Source organism: Arachis hypogaea, chromosome 7, assembly GCF_003086295.3.
Source record: "Arachis hypogaea cultivar Tifrunner chromosome 7, arahy.Tifrunner.gnm2.J5K5, whole genome shotgun sequence".
Lineage (NCBI taxonomy): Eukaryota > Viridiplantae > Streptophyta > Magnoliopsida > Fabales > Fabaceae > Arachis > Arachis hypogaea.
In genome coordinates this window covers 18596585-18608424 of record NC_092042.1, presented here as the reverse complement: position 1 = coordinate 18608424, position 11840 = coordinate 18596585, and the positions used below count along the sequence as shown (strand labels likewise).

Sequence of the window (11840 nt, the reverse complement as noted above, 5' to 3'; positions counted from 1 at the left end):
GGTTCGTTTAAGCACGAAGCTGGTGTCAAACCAAGACAGGGTATATCTGTCACACGGACCGCATCTTCAATGGGTACAAAGTTAGTTTCGGTCTTCTATGGGTACAATTGTCAGCGTTTTCATCTTTTATGGGTACATTTGGTCATTTATTCACCAAACATTTTATTTCAATTTAGAATAAAAGCATCTATCTTAGAGGAAAAAAAATATGTGGAAAGACATCTCACATGCTCATTAATTGAGATATAAATAAATTGGAGACTCAATAAAATTCATATAATTTGTGACGATTTAGATAATACTAATTTAATTTTTATTTTTTTTAATTTAAAATTTAGATAAATATAATTAAAATTATTAATTTAATTTAATTAGAAAAAAGTCCTACTTATATAATGTGCTCATGTTAATATTCTGTTAAAAAAAAGGTAACGATATAAAATAATTTTTAAATTACAAAAGTTTTAATTTAAACTTAAATTAAAAATTTTAAATATGAGCGCTTTCTATTTAAATTCAGTTTAATTAACACTATATTTCAATGTTAGTCATGTGATCCACATTTTTAAATACCGAATCCCTTCCAACAACCCAAACAGTTGAGAGCGAATTCAAATCTGATTATAATTAGAGTGGAAAAATAATAACTAAAAAAAAGAATCAACATTCTTTGTTCAATTACAAGACTCTGACGTCGACGGCCTCTGCTCAAAGTCGATGACCTCTGCTCAAAGTCGACGGCCCACCCCCCTCTCCACCTCCCCACACCGCGTTACGCGGTTTTCCCTTTTTTGCTGTTATTGATAAATAGAACAATTCTGTCGCAAGAGATAATAAACATCACCAAATACATAGAATAGAAGGTTCCCACTTTTTCTTTCCAGAGAAGACAGAAGTAGAGCAAATAACATGAGAAAGTTCTTATTATTCCTTCAATGCTTGATTTTTCTCGCACTGCTTCTCATTCATCCTTCATTTGCTCCTAGGTAGGTTATACTATTTATTAACTCTTCTTATTAATAAAATATTCTAATGCTAAAAAAAGTTAGTCATAATTTATTTTATTTAATATTTATTAAATAATTAATAATTAATAAATATTAAATAAAATAAATTTTAATTATTTTTAGTTAGTTTTTTAAAGATAAAATATTTTTTATCTTTAATATTTGTGATTTTTTAAAAAATATTTTAATATTTAATTGTATTTAATTTTGTATATATTTTTTATTTATATTAAAATTGTTTCTTAATGTTAATTTCATCTCAAATGTTGAAGACAAAATTAAAAATATTTAGGAATAATTTAGAAATAAATAAAAAATATTAAAAATAAAATTAAATAAATAAAAAATATTAAAAATAAAATTAAATAAAATTAAACGTCAGAGATATTTTTAAAAAAATTATAAATCTTAAGAATAAAAAATATACTTTATTTTTTTTTAATTACTAAATTTTCGAATAAAATAATACTCATCAGTACTTTTATCTTGTATACTATAACGACATTCTTTTACGTACCATTAAATAGATGTGAAGTCCATCAAGATTCTATATATAATAACTAGATGAGTCGCATATTTCTTTTAGTAATAATAGATAAGAATGAAACTAGATGCTCCTCGATTAATATACAAAGGAAAAGTATTGTACAATGGAAGTTATGAAGTATTAGAAATATAATTATTAATATTATTTTTTTCATCAGCTAAAATTTTTGAGATGAGTGGTATCACGATATGATATTAGAGCGTTAAATTTGAAAGATCAAGAGTTCGATTTTTGGTGAACTCTAAAATCAGTTATATAAATAGTCTATTGTTCCTCTAATGGACTCCATATACAAAATATTATTTTAGGTAAAATGATTTACATCTCTATTTGAATGATTTGGCTGTTTTTTTAATGTTACAAACCACCTCCTCCATCAAAAGGGGCGGCCGTACCAGTGATGAACCAATACATCCCCGCCTTCGCCGACAAAAGGCCGAGGTTCACATCCCTGACCAATAACGGCAGCCGGTTGGACTGGAGCCTCCACGCATGTGCTGTGTGCATAGGGGGCTTTTGTAACAAAACTAGGAAATAATAACTCCGGTTATTAATTATTACAAGATGAATGTGTGCTTGCTAATGAAAATTGATTCAGTTACAATAAGGATTCATGATTGAATTGTTGAGAAATAGCAAATTAATTTATTTTATTAGTCGATATTTAAATCAATATAATTGCTCTTTTTCTTTCAAATCGACTAAGTAAACACTTCATTTTGAAATAGTTAAAATCATATATAAAATAACGTTAGTTTTGTTTCAAAATAATGATTCAAGAGTTAAATCAATTTGAATTGACTGAATAATTATTTTACTCGTGTACTTAAGTATTAGAATTCGAATTTTATTTTACATATACAACAACCAACCCATTGAGAAAAACAAATAGTAGGAGATATCACGAAAAATTAGAAAAAAAAAATAGAATTACAATATTTTATTTATTTAAGGGGCATCTGGGATCACACGACCCATTAAAGTCTCTGCCACCACCACTAGTAAAAATTCAGGTTTTTATGATGACCGAGTCAGGGGTGAAGCCTAAACATCAAGAAGACTGGAAAAGGTGTATTCCCTAAAAATGAACAAAGTACGATCCCCAACAAGCTTCAGAATGTTCTTAAGGTAGGTCAATCAATTATATATTTTCAGCTCATGGACATGTTATTGTTAATTAGCATTTCATTTCACTTTATGGACATATTCTATCTTATAGAAAATTTTATTTTTGTACATGCAGTTTTTTTGAATCTTAGTGGTGTATTGTTTTAAAGCCAATAGTGAGACAATAATATAAACCATGCATTTCAGGTCCATATTACTAATGCTAAAATATGGAATGCATAGGATCCAAGTATCAAGGAACTGGCTGAATAGATCAGCTTGAGGAGAGAATGGCACGCATAAAAGGAGATCCATCTTTGAAGCATATTTTAGATGAGATAGAGATTGGTGGTCCTACTGCTATGATGAGGTTTGGATGGAAAAATTTCTTATCTTTTTGGCCATTTTAAAATTTCTATCAGTTCAATGTCTTCCAAATTTTAAATAGTTTCTAAAGTGTTTCAGGTTGTTTGTGCAATTTGTAACACTGAGCAGCGGATAAGTATTTTCTTCCAACTTATTTCTTGGAGATGAACTAAGCCGAATTTGATGCATAATTCCAGCTAGGAATTGTTAATATTCTTGCTTCCTCAATGATGCTGAATGTTTTTTTAATCAATTTGCATATAGGAAAACAACAGTTTCATTGCGATGATTGTGGAATATGTAGGTGTAGTTCACTTAGCTGTGTTTGAGTATATCCATATCTTATGTCACCTGAATTTATGACATACAAACTAATTTTTTATGATCTAATTTGAAAACAGGGTTGGTGGTCAAGAGAACTATTTCCACTGCGAAAAGTGTGGTATGCATTCATCATTCAATCAGTATTGTGCATTTTTTTTCTTTTCCTTATGTTTGTTTTTCCTAAGCTTGTCCATACTTTATTTTTCTGTGAATAATTAGAAGAGTTTACTGTTTTCAGGCTTTGGTTTATCAGTATCATTGAATAATTTTTAAATTTAGTCCTTGATCAATGGCATGCAAGGTCATGCTATTCATAGAATAATTTTTTGTGAATAATCTGCAGGGTCATGCTATTTAGTTACACTACGTGACAATCATTTGTGTGGAGAACTCCATGGGCATGTGCATTACTGAAGTTGCTGTTGTTGCAATTATGTAGTTATATGATATTGAAACATTGAAGTTATGTTATTTTATTTTTTTAATGAAAGACAAGTAATAGTTATGAAGAACAATAGCATATGCAATTATGTATGGAACTATTGACATTGAGAACTTTTATATATATATATATAGTTATCTTGTATTGAGAAATGATTATTTTTTTGGTGTCATTGAGGAATTATTGTGTTATAAAAGATTTAGTTTTTAAATTTTAATATTAAAAATTTTAATTTGAATAGTGCGTAAATGAGAAAATTAATTTGTGGGGGTTTTAAACTGCCACAAAAGTAATTTAAAACTGTCACAAAACACTAGTATAAAACCCCTACTAAACACACACAAAACCCCCACTGAATAGATTGTGGAGGTTTTTAAAAATCCCCACAAAAGACCTCGTGGCACCTCAAATTTTGGAGGTTTTAGACACCCCCAAAAACTATTTGATGGGGTTATAAACCTCCACAAATAAGAAAAAAAACCTCCACAAATAAACAAAAATCTTGTAGTGACTCATCAGGCAGGTGGATGGTATCCTTAAGGAAAAAGTTTTAAAATAACTTTTTTGAGTTTTTAAAAGTAATTTTTTTTTAACTTTTGACTTATGAATAGTAATAATATTAATATTTAGTATAAATTTTAAAATTAAATTATAACTTTTTAAGAAACTATTTAAGATGTTATAGAAAAATTAAAAAAAATGACTTTTTTCATAATAAATTTTTTTTATTACATTTCTTTTAAATAAACACTTTTAAAATTAAAAACCCAAACACAAAATAACTTATTTATAAATTATTTTTAATATAATAATTTATTATTTAAACTATTTTTTAAACTATTTATCCAAACTAACCCTTAGTCTCAATAATTGAATCTCTTTGCTTTTTATTTTAAGCTTTTGGACCGCTATTCCTCCATTGTTTTTCACTTGTGGAGCTAGAATTTAATTTTATTTTTTATGTTAAGATTAGTAGTTTTGTTTTTATTGTTTGTTTTTTTTTTTATCACGTTCTTATAGAGTATAATATTATTGCAATTTATCTCTTATTAGAGTAATAACTTTATCTATATACTAAAAAATTTAGAATTATTTGATAATAAAAAAAATTAACTAAAAACTGTCCTAACTTATTTTATTATTTAGCCTTTATTAATTCTTATAATAATTAATTATTATAAGAATTAATAAAATTAAATAAAATAAATTTTGACTTTTGTATCTTCCTAATATTATTTCTAAAAATTAATAGAGATTTATAGTATCTTATATTCATAAAAGATAGGCTAAAGTACATTTTCATCCTATAACTAATTTTTAAATCTTTTAAATAGAGAAAGTTTTAATATTTTATATAATTAAACTTTTATTCATTTAAAAATTTGAAGAATAATTATTATAGTAGAAATAATATTTAGTTTGTAATGAGTGTAGCAAAAACTTGTCCCATGCAATAATACTAAAATAGATTTTATTTTATTTTCTCATCACCATTTCATTTAATTATAAAACATACTCAGTGGTGAACTTTATTTATCGTGAGTTCTTGAATTAAAGTGTCTTTTATTTATCGTTGTTAATTTTATATATTATAAATCATTGATTCTATTAGAAAGATCAAATTAAATAAAAAGAAGAATATTTAAAAATGAGTATAAAAAAATTATGATTAAGAGAGTATTACATTTGGTAAAAAAATATAATTTTAAATAATATAAAATTATATCTATTTTAGTAATTTTTATTATTTAAAGTAATTACTTAAATCCGTTTCTAAGAATTTTAAAAGTAGATATTTTAGTCTTTAAAAAAATTAATACATAGATTAATTTCCAAGATTTTACTAAATAAATTAGTCTTGAAGGATTTTAAAAACAGATATTTTTGTTCCTAAAAAAAATTAATACACAGATCAATCTTTAACATTCTTCTCTGTCAGACATAACAATCTTAATCTATTTTACTTTTACTATATATCAACTTTTATTGTTATTAATTTAACTTTGTGCATGTGAATGATGACACTAATATATTGATACACTTTTTTTTGTTGAAAATAAGCAAAATGAATAATGATGTTTTGAAATTCAAATTAAAATATTTTTTTTAATATAAACATACTTTTTAAAATAGGACATCTTTTAATTATATTAAATATAAAAATATCAAATAATTTTAATATTAAATTTCTTGTGGAATAATCTCTAATAATTTTATTATTATTATTATTATTATTATTATTATTATTATTATTATTATTGAGTGAATATATTATTTTATATTTTTTATGCAATTTTTTTTTATATCATAAATCATACATAAGAATTTAATGAATAAATTTATCTTTATTTTAGTCCAAAAAATACAAAAAATTATGATACAGTATTATTGTATAATTAATAATAATAATAATAATAATAATAATAATAATAATAATTTTATTTTACTCTTTTTTTTATGGATGAAAATTTTTATGTTTGACAGGAAAAAAACGTTAAAAATTTATCTGTGTATTAATTTTTTTGTGAGTTCTATGGTGTTTTTGTTATGATGCCTAAATTGTTTAATTTACCTTTTAAAGTAAAAAATAAAATGTTTAAAGTAAAAAATAAATCATGTAAAATTTATTAAATATTATTCATTTACTTTTTTTAGTAACTTAGGTACAATGTGATAGGTACTATAGTATTCACCTTATTTTTTTAGGACTAAAATAGCCAATTTTAAAATTCTTACTCCTCCTTAAGAACTTATTTAGATAATTACTTTGTCAGAAAATAAATTAAAAAATTAATTTGTCTGACGGAATAAAATCTTAAAAATATTTTTATGTATTAATTTTTTTTGGACTAAAATATTCGTTTTCAAAATCTTTGGAGATAGATTCTAGAATTACTCTAATATTTATTTTATTAAAATTAATTTTAATACACAATTGTCAAATATAAATCATTAAATCATTGACACAAATTTATTTCTACTAAAAATTAATTCTATAAAGTCATTTTTATTCAAACTTTAATTTAATAAACACCAATCCAAACACTCACGGAATAGTTTCAAACAAAAAATTCTGTTCAGATTCGTGAAGTGCGTTACACGGTTAAAAGATTCTAACATTATTGGTTTGGTGAAACATGAATAACAAGAAGCAAGCTCAGAAAGGAAAGGTACGGTGATAGTCACTATTCAAGAAAGACGACGGCAAAGCTAAATTCCATAGCTTCTTAAAAAAAGAAAGGCGGCATTTAATAGAAAAGCATCTTCTCCAACAACCATGGTTTTAGCATAATATCATCTTACATTACAATATTTTTTTTGTCTAAAGTAATTTTTATTCGAAAAAACATTTAATAAAAGATGTTTTAAATAAACAAAAATAATATTTTCGACTAGTTACCTTTGAATAAGGCAAAAATAATAAAATTTTAGTCATCTATAAAAAAAAAAAGTTGTCTATAATATCTGTTTTTGTATGGATATCTGAAAGGTGAGTTCGGCTTTTGGGAGTCGGCGCCGAGTTGTTATATTCGGTGCCGATCTTTGAACCTTAAGGAAGTCCGAGCTTTACTCCGAGGAGATGTCCAATTGTGCAGAGCGTGAGTAAGAAACAAGGGGAGAGTGTACCTGCAAAGGCACTACGAAACTTAAGTCAGTATTGAAAATTCAATGTGTCCTCTAGGGATAGAAGACTATACATTTTATGAGTGAAGATGGACAGGTCGGTTATGTTTCCGTTTCATCGTCTGAATTGAAGAGTAATAATTGGGTGATAAAATCCAATCGGACGTTTTGATTATAAGATGTCCGTTGAGATTATTTGAACTGCCGAACTATAACGTCAGCTTGCCGAGTAATAACATGGATAATGCCGAGTTATGATAGATAATGCCAGGTTATGATGTTGGATTTGTAACGGCCGGATCATAGCCCCCAAGCTTAGCTTGGAAAAGTGTTTTGATGAAGCAGGTTGAGTTTTTAATGAAGCATAAGTCGGCTATTGAGTAGGTGCATAACTTCAGCAGATGGGTTAGGCTTGGAGTACCCACTTCAAGATGCTTAATTAAAAAATTTGAAAAGATAAAAGAATGGAAAAAGTGACAGTTTTTAATGAGGAGAGAGAAGTAATGATGGCATTAAGTGGTTTTTGTCATTTCCAATGCTTCCTAGGGCGGTTTGATGTGATTAGTAGTGGGTATAGTGAAATCGAATGGGTTATGTAACTCTTAGTTAACTGCATTGGAGAATCAAGAGTTGGGTTTGCGAATCATTTTGACGTTTTTGAGATAAAGTTGGGTTTGAAGGTTCCAGAGAAAAGAGAATGAGTAAAAGAGGTATGTGGTAGATTTTTCTACTTCTTCTCTCTGCTTTATTGAGTTTCTATGTTTGTTTTTCTGTTTCTGATTTTGTTGCTAATGGGGTTTGAGAAAGACAAGAAGGGGAGGATAGATTGGTCGTATGATTGGGTTAATAAAGATGTGAGTAGTCGAGTGTCTCTGTTTTGTGACTCAGATGCCATTAAAGAGATAGATTTGAAAAAGGTAGTGAGAGTAGGCTCTGGGATACGTTTGGAGTTGTTATCTTGTTCTGCGGATATCGTGTTTTTCATAGAGGTGATTCTTCTGAGTTCTTCTACATGTATAGTTGCGTCTTAGAGGAGTCGAGGGTGAAGCTTCCTTTTTCGGAGTTCCAGTGCCAAGTTTTGAAACAGATGAATTGTGCTTCATCTCAACTTCATCCTAATGGTTGGACCTTTCTTCAAGGTTTTGAAGTGTTGATGGAGTATTTGGAGGAAAAACTTACATTGGAGTTGTTCTTTATGATGTTTCAGGCGAAAGGGGTGTGGAAGGGAGATTGGGTGAATCTGAATAGCTCACCGGGTTTTGGTATTTTCAAACTTTATAAATATTCGTTTAAGAACTTTAAGGAGATGTACCTCAAAGTTCGGAGTGTTGAGGATGATTTTTCTTTTTATTTAGACGAGAACTTGTGTGAGAGGTTTCCTTTGTGGTGGTATTCAGAACCTCAGAATATCCTCGAATTGAAAACCATTAGTCCGAGGGTTGAGTGTGTGATTGAGTATCTGGTTGAAGCTGTTGACCGTAAGGATTTGATATCTATTTTTGAGTTGTTACAGTGGGATAATAATAGACAGGTTGTGATAGATTACTTAGGTATCCATTCTGTGTTTTTTGCCCTTCTGTTTATTCTGATATTTAGTTTTTCTTACGAAAGAAAATTTTGTTGGTGTTTTCTGTAGGAGGTAAGTATCCTGGAGTCTCTGCAGCTACGTTGAGAGCTCAGGTTAGGATAAGAATGTGGACAAAGATGGATCGACCTCTAAGCCGGAGAAGGTTGCCGCTGCTGCAGGAGAGGTTAATCAACCTCGTCTGAGAAGGAAGAAGGTCATCTTGAAGAAAAGAAAGTCGGATGTGGTTGATCTGTTTGGGGAATCGGATGATGGAGTTGATGAGCTTCCCTTTGAAGAAATTCATAAGTTTATGGAGTTTATTCAAATTAGCAATCTGATTTGCCATTCTTTGGTTCTCTTCGGCCATGCGCTGGTTGGCTTGCTGTAACTCGGTCACCATCTGAAGGAGTTCAGATGGTGTGGGTGGAAGCTGTTCAGCCATGGCTCCAAGCGAGAACGTCGAGGCCGATGATATATGGAAAGAATTATATTATCGGCCCCACGGTGGGCATCAATTGTTCTTGTATGGATACCTGAAGGGTGAGCTCGACTTCTGCGAGTCGGCGCCGAGTTGTTATATTCGGTGTCGATCTTTGAGCCTTGGAAAAGTCCGAGCTTTACTCCAAGGGGATGTCCAATTGCGCAAAGTGTGAGAAAGAAACAAGGGGGGAGTGTACCTGCAAAGGCACTCCGAAACTTAAGTCAGTATTGAGAATTCAATATGTCCTCTAGGGATAGAAGACTATACCTTTAATGAGTGAAGATGGATAGGTCGGTTATGTTTCCGTTTCATTGTCTAAATTGAAGAGTAATAATTGGGTGATAAAATCTAATCGGACGTTTTGATTATAAGATGTCCGTTGAGATTATTTGAACTACCGAGCTATAACGTCAGCTTGCCGAGTAATAACGTGGATAATGCCGAGTTATGATAGATAATGCCGAGTTATGATGTTGGATTTGTAACGGCCGGATCAATATCTAAAGTAATATTTACAAAATGTTATAAAATAAAAACTTTAAGACAACATTTATAAATAAAAATACATTTTATAAGAGTTGTCAAAAAATTAAACAAATAACATTTATAAAATATTACCTAAAATTGTTTATGGCTAAAAATTTTAGAGAAAAACTTTTAATCATATTTCCACCAATTATTTTTTCAATAAAAAAATAACTTAAAAAAAAACAAAATTTTGAAATACTTCAGTTCCACTTCACGCACACACAAGAGAAGGCCTTCTCCCCTGCAACAACACCACCGTATCCTAACTCTCCTTCCTAACAGCGACAGCAGGTCAGCAGCATTCAATCGCCGGTGCACTCCTTCACATACAGCGATGGTACGGTACTATCCTCAACGGACGACGGCGCGGTGCTCTCCAGAAGCCCTAACATGGCCACTGCAATAACTCACAGACCGTTTCTTCAGAAGCCCTAACAGGGACAACAGTGCTCAATCGCGGTGCACTCCTCTATGTACGAGGATGGCGCGGTGCTCTCCTCAACGGACACGGTGTTCAATCGCGAAAAATCCCTTTCCCTTCTTTATTCCTTCTCGTTCTTCTTTTATTCCTCCGTTTTCAATTGAGAAAACTGGTTTTGGTGTTCTCTGAATTAATTCATTACGATTTAGTTCTTTCTTAATTTTTAGTTAGTAAATTATTTTGCTGTTCTCTAATCTGCTGGTATGTGATTTTATTGTTCTACAGATTATTGTTATGTATAAAAGTTTGTTATATGTATATAAGAGCAAATAAAAATAATAATATAAAGTGCTATAGAAATTATTGAGCTCAAAGCGAATATTTAAAATTAAATTATCATATCGAGAAGCTGATGAATACATTTGGGGGTTTCGATCTTATTGTTGATGTCAGCCCTTTCACACCAAATTTGGTGGGAGCAATAGGGTAAGCATGGATGAATTAAAGGATAAAGAATTTTTTACAGAGAATAAAATTAGTGCAGGGTAAAAACTTGACACAAAGAATAAATACATAAACATTTAACGATAAATTATATATAAAATAAAATAAACTATGAAATGTCTTTTTTTTTCTCGTACAAAATTTAACAAAAAAATAAAATAATAAAAAATTGATAAAAATATAAAAGGAAAAAAAAAAATACGCTATATTTTATATTAATGTTTTTGTGCTATTTTTTTATCACAAAATACATTAATTAAATATGTTAAGACACAATATTTGTATTTATATTTTATTTGTTGAAAAAAATCGATATAAGAGTTTGTTATCAGTAGAAGCATTAAAATAATTTTTCTATAATTTGTATAATTAAATGGACAATATTAAAAATACTCCAAATAATAAATATAATGACAGAAATTAAATTATTAAACACTATAATTTTTATTTAAAAAAACTCTTAAAAAGAGGACTAAAAACCCACAAAATCTAGTCCATCAAAATTTTTTCACTATCAAAATAATGGGTACACAAACAGTATTTCTAATAATACTAGGACATCTCAACAATCAACAAAATAAATTATCAAAACTGATGAAATTAACATAAATCCTTTACATAAGTGTATATCTCAAATCAGACAAAAGAAAAGGTAATACAAGTAGCAAGTTTATCCTAATAATATTTATCTCTACATCAAGAACAACATACTAAAATTTCATAAGAAAAATAACAAATTTACCAGTTTAGTAGAAACATATTAGAACTACTCTTTTCTTCTGTATCTTTCTTTTCTTCTTTTTTTTTTGAAATAAAAATGAGAGAGTCTCTCTCTTTACTTCATGTGGCTTTAAGTCACTTTCTTTTCTTTTTTTAAAGTTTAACTGTGGCTCGTATTTAAATTGGAGACTCACCAACAAAT

General features: G+C 28.7%; 1 long non-coding RNA gene across 4 annotated transcripts; it reads left to right on the top strand.

Annotated features, from left to right (window-relative positions):
- The first annotated feature begins 616 nt into the window (after positions 1 to 616).
- Positions 617 to 3951, top strand: LOC112702711 (uncharacterized). 4 transcript variants are annotated; one of them, XR_011863801.1, is made up of 4 exons: positions 1353 to 2682; positions 2869 to 3031; positions 3429 to 3469; positions 3695 to 3951. It is a non-coding gene; the product is annotated as an uncharacterized lncRNA (long non-coding RNA). The 4 variants fall into 4 exon arrangements; XR_011863800.1 differs by adding an exon at positions 617 to 986 and having other exon boundaries at positions 1938 to 2682; positions 2869 to 3951; XR_003154237.3 differs by having other exon boundaries at positions 2869 to 3469.
- The last annotated feature ends 7889 nt before the right edge of the window (positions 3952 to 11840 follow it).